General features: G+C 38.7%; 3 non-coding genes across 3 annotated transcripts; 2 read left to right on the top strand and 1 right to left on the bottom strand.

Moving 5' to 3' along the window:
- The first annotated feature begins 1,092 nt into the window (after positions 1–1,092).
- TRNAS-CGA (transfer RNA serine (anticodon CGA)) lies at positions 1,093–1,174 on the top strand. Its single transcript has one exon. It is a non-coding gene; the product is annotated as a tRNA-Ser (tRNA).
- Positions 1,175–2,302: 1,128 nt separating this feature from the next.
- On the top strand, positions 2,303–2,375 carry TRNAC-ACA (transfer RNA cysteine (anticodon ACA)). Its single transcript has one exon. It is a non-coding gene; the product is annotated as a tRNA-Cys (tRNA).
- A 3,012-nt stretch (positions 2,376–5,387) lies between these two features.
- On the bottom strand, positions 5,388–5,460 carry TRNAF-GAA (transfer RNA phenylalanine (anticodon GAA)). Its single transcript has one exon. It is a non-coding gene; the product is annotated as a tRNA-Phe (tRNA).
- Positions 5,461–8,078: the final 2,618 nt, after the last annotated feature.

Raw genomic sequence — 8,078 nt, 5'->3', positions numbered from 1 at the left:
CCTCTCTGCATCTCACTTCCTCATCTGCAAAATGGGATATTAAAACCCATTTCATTCATTTTCAGCAAATATTTATTGAATGCCATCCATTCAATAAATGTACCAGACATTCCTCTAGGTACTGGGAGTCTAGCAGTAAACAGACAAAAATCTCTGCCCTCATTGGAGTTTGCACTCTCATAGAGGAGACAGAAAATACACAAAATAAACAAGCTAGTTTTAAAGTGTGTCAAATGATCATAAGTGATATGGAAAAAAAATAAAGGGGAGGAAAAGCATTGGAATAAGGGGAGGAGAAGCATTGGAATGAGGGGAGGAGAAGCATTGGAATGAGGGGAGTTTATACTTACGGCCACTGATAAGGTGATATTTGAGAAAAGACCTGAAGTAGATAAGGGGCTGAGTCATACATATATCAAAGCACGAGTATTACCAGCAGGGGGAACAGTCAGTGCAAAGGCCCTGAAACAGCAATGTGCCTGATGCATACGATGTAAAACAAGAGGGTCAGTATTAACGGCAGCAGAGTAGGCAAGAAGGAGTACAACCAGAGAAATGAGATCACGGACAATCCAGTAGGCCCAGTGAGGACTTTGGCATCTACTCTGATGAAATGAGGAGTTGCCGGTTCAGTTTTGAGCAAAGCTGTGCTATAAAGTGTTTTAGGTTCACAAAGATCTCTCAGACTGCTTTTCATAGAATATTTTGTAGGGATGAAAAAGGTGGAAGAAGAGAAACCTACTAAGAGATTTGTGTAACATTCCATGTTAGAGATGAAGGTTTCTTGGAGCAGGGCTGTAGCAGTTGGGGTGGTGAGAAGTTTTTCAGATTTTATAGGTAGAACAAGACAATTCCCCCACATCCATGGAATTAAAGAAAAATTGAAGTATTAAAAAATGTTGCCAACATTTTTTTTTTTTTGCCTAAATATCTGAAAAGTCGAAATCGCCTCTGAGTGAAATAAGCAAGCCTGGAGTTGGAGAAGTTTTTCTTGGGGACACTTAGAAGTCCGTGATCTTATCTCTTCTTCCACTTTGCATGGAAACAACACATACTTGTCTTTAGTCTGATGAAGAGAGACCCTGCTGATGAGCTGTGATGGCCGAGTGGTTAAGGCGTTGGACTCGAAATCCAATGGGGATTCCCCGCGCAGGTTCAAATCCTGCTCACAGCGTTTTCGATGTGGCTTCCGCAAAATTTACTGCTGTGCCTACTCGCCTCACAGAAATCCCTCAGGCTGCAGTTCCGATTTAGAACGCAAATTTTCAAAGAGCGTGGGCAGCAGCCAGATTTCAATCCCTTTCATTGCTCTGTGAGCCTCCTGAGCCCAGCCTCCCCACTGTCCTCACCGGGTTTAGAGCGCGCTCAAAAATACTGGCTGCGATGAAATGAAGTTATTAAATCTGTTAAGAGAGATTACAGCAGCAAACTGTACAGAGGAGACGTTGGAATTTGGGAAAATCGTTTCTCTTTGTGATGGTAGAGAGCCGATTATAAAGAATGCTTCTTTAAAGCATTCCCAGGCAGCAATCTTCAGTGTCTGTCCTGATATCAGCGGCTGCTGGTGACAGCCATAAAAATTTAAGATAATATTCCATCATATTTGCTACACGCTCTTTAAGACAAGCGTTTTATACAAACGAGGAAATTGAGGCACAGAGAGGATATATTACATTTTAACTTCTGACTTTGCCTTGAATTTCAAAAACTTGGTCTCCTTCTTAACGTACTAAACCACTCTTAAAGCACTTTTGCATTTTCAGCTATTTTGCCTACTTTGAACAGCTAAGTACATTTTAAGCCAATTCTATTCTGTTTTCTAAGTTTATTTTTCAAATGAGATTCTTAAAATGTATATTTCTGTTGAATTCTTGTCTCCTTATTGCATTTTGAGGGCAGATGAATATTCTGAGGGAAAAAAAAGGAATGAAGAGCTCAAAACTAGGCAGTAATATAAGCTGGGTAAGAAAGGATGTGAAATAGAGTGAGGAAAAGTGAATAGATAACTGAGTTCATAGAGATTTGTTCAAGCAACGAGAGCTGCTGGATACTAAGCACCAAACAAGTTTTCAACGCGTAGTCAGAGAATAAGTGAAGATTAACCATTGTTTTCAAAGAAAACATTTTATGTAAATCTATGTTATGCAACCAAAGCACAAAAGAAATCATGCTTTCCCAAAGTCCATACAGTCTCTGGTTTTAACCTCTTACTCAATTAAAAAAAAAAAAGTAATCATTCTTTTAGCTGGCATAAACCGTGGATGGTAATGAAAATATGAACATGAGAACACTCATTCAGCAGGGGCCAATAGCGCAATGGTTAACACGTCTGACTACAGATCAGAAGGTTCTAGGTTCGACTCCTTGTTGGCTCGATAAGCTCAGTTTTTCCTTCATCTTCCTAGGTACTTTTTTCAAAAGGATACTGAAACAATTTTTAAAGTCTTTCGAAAGTATTTTCGTGGAAGTGATCCTTCACCTTCTGTCAGTTGAGTCTGAAAGAGACTTCAGAAGCATCAGAGGACCATCCTGAAAATTTTCTTCCTTTCATCACTTCTTGAACTTGAGAAAAGATATTGGCTGAAAAAGACCACTGGAAGGGAGGGTTTTAAATCAAAGAAACTTTAAAGAAAAATAAACGAAAAAAAATTTCCTGGCAGTATCTTCTCCATCAATATTTTTTCCCATTGGGAAGAGTCCTCACTCACAGAGGACTACCCTGCACAGCTCTTTCGTCGCATGGCTACTAGCAAAAAGAAAAGGGACATCTCCTGGGGAAAGGTTGAGTCAAGAAAGGTTCGGCTGTTGTGGACGCGGGATGCGAGAGGCTCCTTGCCTCACTCAGTTGGGCCCATTAGGGTTCAGTTCTGAAGCCCGGCGGATGCCCCTCTTCCCCCTCCCTCACCAGCCGTAACTGACCATCTTCTGGAAGTAGGCAGGAGCTGGGAAACCGGACCTCAGTGGACAGAAGAACCAAGAGGAGTGCCCTCCCCATTATTTTTTTAAAGTAAACACTCCAGGAGAAGATGAGCGTGTAAGGAAGACGTGGGAAGGCAGCTTTGGAGCGGCCCCTCCAAAGAACAGACCTGCCTCTTTTCTCTGTGTGGAGACAGAATAGAGAGGCTGGGGGGAAATCATTGCCAAGGCGGGAGGGTGGGTGGGGGGTGGGAAACATTTCTCAAACTAAACCAAAAGAGCATCTTAATATGTGGCTCGATTTCCGAAGGTGTATCTTGTATCCTCGCTCTGCACCGCAGGTAAATTTATCGAAGTTGCCGACGTGCGCTATGAGGAGCCCCTGAGGCTGAAACGAAAGGAACCACCAAGCGCGCTGCCTCCGGGGGCCCAAGTCTGTTGGGCTGTGAACGGATTGAAAGGAGAACTGGCGTCTTACAGCTTCTTATCCCGTTCCCAGCTCTTTACTGCTAAAGGGAGAGAAGATCTTCCATGAAAGCCAAGTGCAACCTCACGTGGAGCGGGCATTTACCTTGGAAACTGCCTGGGATAAGGAAAGAGAACGAAGCACGGACGTTATGGGAACACACCCCGCGTCTTGCTGCTACTAGGACCACGCTCTAAACAACTCAGTCGCTGGCCACCCTGAGCTTGCTTTCTTTTCTCGACTGAAACTCGTTTAAAGTGCCAAAATAATACTGTCTCCTGAAGGTTCACAAAAACTAAGCAGGCACATTTCGTAACTCTTTTTAACCTTAATCCTTCCCTAAAACACAACCGTCTCGTTCCCACACTACTCCTTCAATTTTCTTCAATAAACTTGAACTTTTAAAGTTACTTTTACTTTGAAAAACTACAACAAACAAGGCGAAACGAAAATACATAGCTTTCTTGTTTCACAAAGAAGACAATATCTGAACTTCCTGTTCTGAGCAGCAGCGTTTCGGAGTTAATACGTACTTTGGATTCTAAGTGCCTACTCGGCAGGCACCAGAAGGTCAAAACCACACCTCGACTGGCCGCTACGGGAATCAAACCCGCGCTCTTGGTGTTACTAGCACCACGGTCTAACCAACTGAACTAACCTGCTGCTCTGAAAGTTACTCTCTTTTAAGAAAGTAAATTCGTTTACATTTTTTGTGTTTGAAAAATAAAAGGAACTTCTTTTCCCCCGCTCCCTCAAACCACATTCATAGACTTTCATGAGGAACCTACACGATTTCAATTCTTCTTATCTGGACTAGAAAATCCACGGAGAAATTTTCATGCAGAGGCTGTCTAGTTTATTTGTGGAGAAAGCACTGTTATGAGATTTTCAGTCGTGAATGAAGGGAGCCTCCGGTTTTTAGAAGCATGTCCCTACTGGATCACTAATAGCAAACGTCTCTTTAATGACTTTCAACTCAGTGACCTAATTTTTTCAAGTCGGTATTAAAATTTTCACCCAACTGTTCATTCTCTGTATCACTCAACTTCCATTTTGAGAAGCAGAGGATCCAAGCACTAGGTCGGAGAGGATAGAACAAGTGAGATGTGCTCTTTGGTCCTTGGTGAGGCTATAGTTTTTAACATGTGAAGTTGAAGGAATCTCCTGCAGCCTCGGGAAATGTCCCTTTACATTTCATGAGGTTGTATCATTTCTTTTCTACTTTTCGAACTTTCATGCTGACTGACCCCTAGTTAAATTTTCAACGAATATATTAATTTAAAGCTAAATGAATCAGCAAGTGATGATTTTGTTGATTTTTAGGCCGACGCTGGCGCAAGAGAGAAGTGTGGGTTTCTAGTGGTAAATATTCAACCGTTACTGGCTCAAGTTCCGCCAGAGTCTTCTAAGTTTTATTCCTCTAGTCTTCAAGAGCTCTTGTCTTGGGTTGCAAGAGCTAAGACTTCAAGGTGCTCAAAAATCACAGAAAAGACATCTATCTGACACCTCTTCTGCAGTCACACGTCTTCTGTACTTGTCAAAATCAACCACATTCTGGCTTTTGAAGATCCTTGTACATCCCACAGTTTGTGTATAGATCCCTGATGTTCATATAGAAAGACTTCGCAAAGGAATGAGCTTGTTTTAGTAATTTGAACACCGAAAGAATTACTGTAAATAAGTGGAGAATTGAAAGTGCTTATGCCCTGCTTCTTACAGATGCCTTTAATAACATCTAGGTGCAAACTAAATAAAGCACTAAGTTTTGTGGGGTATTTTTGGGGGGTTTTTGTTTTTTTTTTCTTTACCGCAAGGAATTACTTGAAGCTGTGGAAGAATTTATGCATATGGGCATAGAATTGCTTTTTGCCATGGAAATTAAGGGTAAATGTATGTTACTCCTCACTGTATAAATGGCACTAGGGACAATATATTTGAAGGTGACGGACACTTGGTATTGGGTCAGTATCTCCTAGTTCACAATTACAAAAGGGTGTCCAATAAGTGCCGAAACCCGGGATTGAACCAGGGACCTTTAGATCTTCAGTCTAACGCTCTCCCAACTGAGCTATTTCGGCTACCCCTGGGCTAGCTTTTTCTCAGCTACTCCCTTTAAATAGTCTTTTCTTAACAACCTCTTCCATTTCAGAAAGAAAAGAGAAAAATTTTTGCCTTGTTTTCTGAAAATGTAACGTATTTCCCATTTCAAAAATAATTGTACCAACAAAAACTCAGACAATGGGGAAACATACTTAAAGTTTCCTGAGTATGATAGGAAGAACAAAAAAACAGTGATAAAAGAAAATTTATGTATTGTTCTTAAGGATACGAATTGGATAGCTATAGGGGTGTGGTGATTCAGAGCTTCCTGTTGGAATGGTAAGCTTCCTAGATACATAAGAAAACATGATTTGGGATCATTTCTAGCTTGACGCTTAAATATCTTTTACTCTTTCAGTCGTTTTTTATTCCTTTCTATTCTATTAAGGTATAAGTTATATACAGTAAAGTACCCAAATCTTAAGTGTACAGTGTGTTGATTTTTACAAGTTTACACCCCTTTGTCACCATGCATGCTCCCTCCTGCTCCCTCTGATTTGATACCCCCGCAAAGTAAGCCACTGTTCTGAACTCTTTCACTATATCTACTGTCATTTGTTTTTAAACTTCTACAATGAATCAGGTAGACTCCGCATTCTTATGTCTGGCTTCTTTCACTCAATATTGTCTTTGAGATTCACCTATGTTTTCTAAAGTAGTTAAAAGCAGTTTGTTCCTAGGTATCGACTTCCATTTTATGGATATACTACAATTTACTTACCCATTCTGAAGTCGATGGACATTTGGTTTTCAATTTAGGGTTATTATAAAAAGCACTGAACCTTCTTGTGCATGGTTTTAGGTGAACATAATCACTGATTTATTAGATAGATACATAGGTGGAATTGCTGGTCTATAGGATATATGTATGTTTAACTTTATTAGGTGCTGCTAAACTGTTTTCCAAAATGCACGTACCAGTTCTCACTACTGAAAACAATGTATGAGGCTTCTGGTTGCTTCACAGCCTAGCCACTACTGGGTATTGTTATTTTAATTTTAGCTACTCAGGCCAGGAGGTAGTGATAGGTCTTTGTGATCTTGACTTGCATTTTTGATGACTATGATATTTTGCATCTTCCCATATGCTTTTCCCCATTTAAAAAATTGGGTTGATTGCCAGTTTTTACAAAATTGATTTGTAGTTCATTACGTATTGTGAATGCAAGTCCTTTGTCAGGTATACGTGTTGCAAATATCTTCTAATTTGTGGCACACCTTTAGTTCTCCTAATTTTGTATTTTGAACTTTTCAGTTTTAACGAAGTCCAATTGGACTTTTAATGAAGCCCAATCTTTACAGTTAGTGCTTTTTTGCATCCTAGTTCAGAAATATTTGCCTACATTAAAGTCATGAAGCTATTCTATGTTTTCTTCTAGAAGTTTAAGTATTTTACTTTTAACATTTAAGTTTATATTCCATTTTCAATTTATATATGGTGTGAGATAAGGATTGAAATCATTTTCTTTACTATATGATTTCAATTGACCCAGCATTATTTATTGAAAAGTCAATCTTTTCCCCACTAAATTGCAATGTCTCCTTGTCATCAAACAGGGAACTGCATATGTGTGGGTTTTTTTTCCCCTAGGCTCTCTATTCTGTCCCTTTGGTATCTGTCTGCCTTTACACTAATATTACACTGTCTTAATTTTTTTAACTTAAAAGTAAGTAATAATATCTGATAATATAGGGGCTCAGTTTTGTTTTTTTCACTTTGGATTGCCATAGCTATTCTGGATTTTTAAAACATTATTATTTCAATATAAATGTTAGAATCAACTGTCAATTTCCACCTCCCACTCTCCCCCCAAATCCTGCTAGCAGTTTTTTGTTTGTTTTTTGTTTTTTTGGTGATGCATAAAATCTATAAGTAAGTTTGGGGAGAATTAATATTTTAGCAAGATTGGATTTTTCTGGCCAGGACCATGGTAGATTCCTCCATTCAAGTCTTTAATTTCTCTCAACAATGTTTGGAAGTTTTCAGTGTTGAAGTGTTGTTTTAAAAGATTAACTGCTCTGCATTTGATGTTTAACAATGCTATTTTACATGGCATTTCTTCTTAAATTTCATTTTCTAATTGCTTATCGTTAGTATAGAGACATGCCATTTATTTTTGTATATCCACCTTATATACAGTAAATTTGCTAGATTTACTTATTAATGATAATTGTTAGTAGATCATGGTTGTATGTATGCTATCATGTCAGTGTGATCAATGCTGATTTTACTTCTTTCTAGTCTTTATACTTTTTTTTCCCCTTACCTGTTGTTTAGAACCTCCAGTACAATACTGAATAGAGGTTACTATGGTGGACACTCCTGTCTTATTCCTAGTCTCAAAGAAAGCTTTCAATATTTCACCATTGCATAAGGTTAGTTGTAGGGTTTTTTTTTTTTCCAGAATACTCTTTTAGATTAAAGAAGATACCTTTATTCCTAGTTTGTATAAATTGTAATTATGAATGGGGATTGAACCTTATTAAATAATTTTTCTGCATCTATTGAGATATACATATAATTTTTTTCCTTTAAAATTCAGTGTGGTAATGTATATTGTTTTTTACAGGCTAAACCAAATATTCTTAAATTTAC

Source organism: Delphinus delphis, chromosome 10, assembly GCF_949987515.2.
Source record: "Delphinus delphis chromosome 10, mDelDel1.2, whole genome shotgun sequence".
Classification (NCBI taxonomy): Eukaryota; Metazoa; Chordata; class Mammalia; order Artiodactyla; family Delphinidae; genus Delphinus; species Delphinus delphis.
The sequence above is the reverse complement of the archived record's forward strand: the minus strand, read 5'-3'. Positions and strand labels throughout refer to the sequence as shown.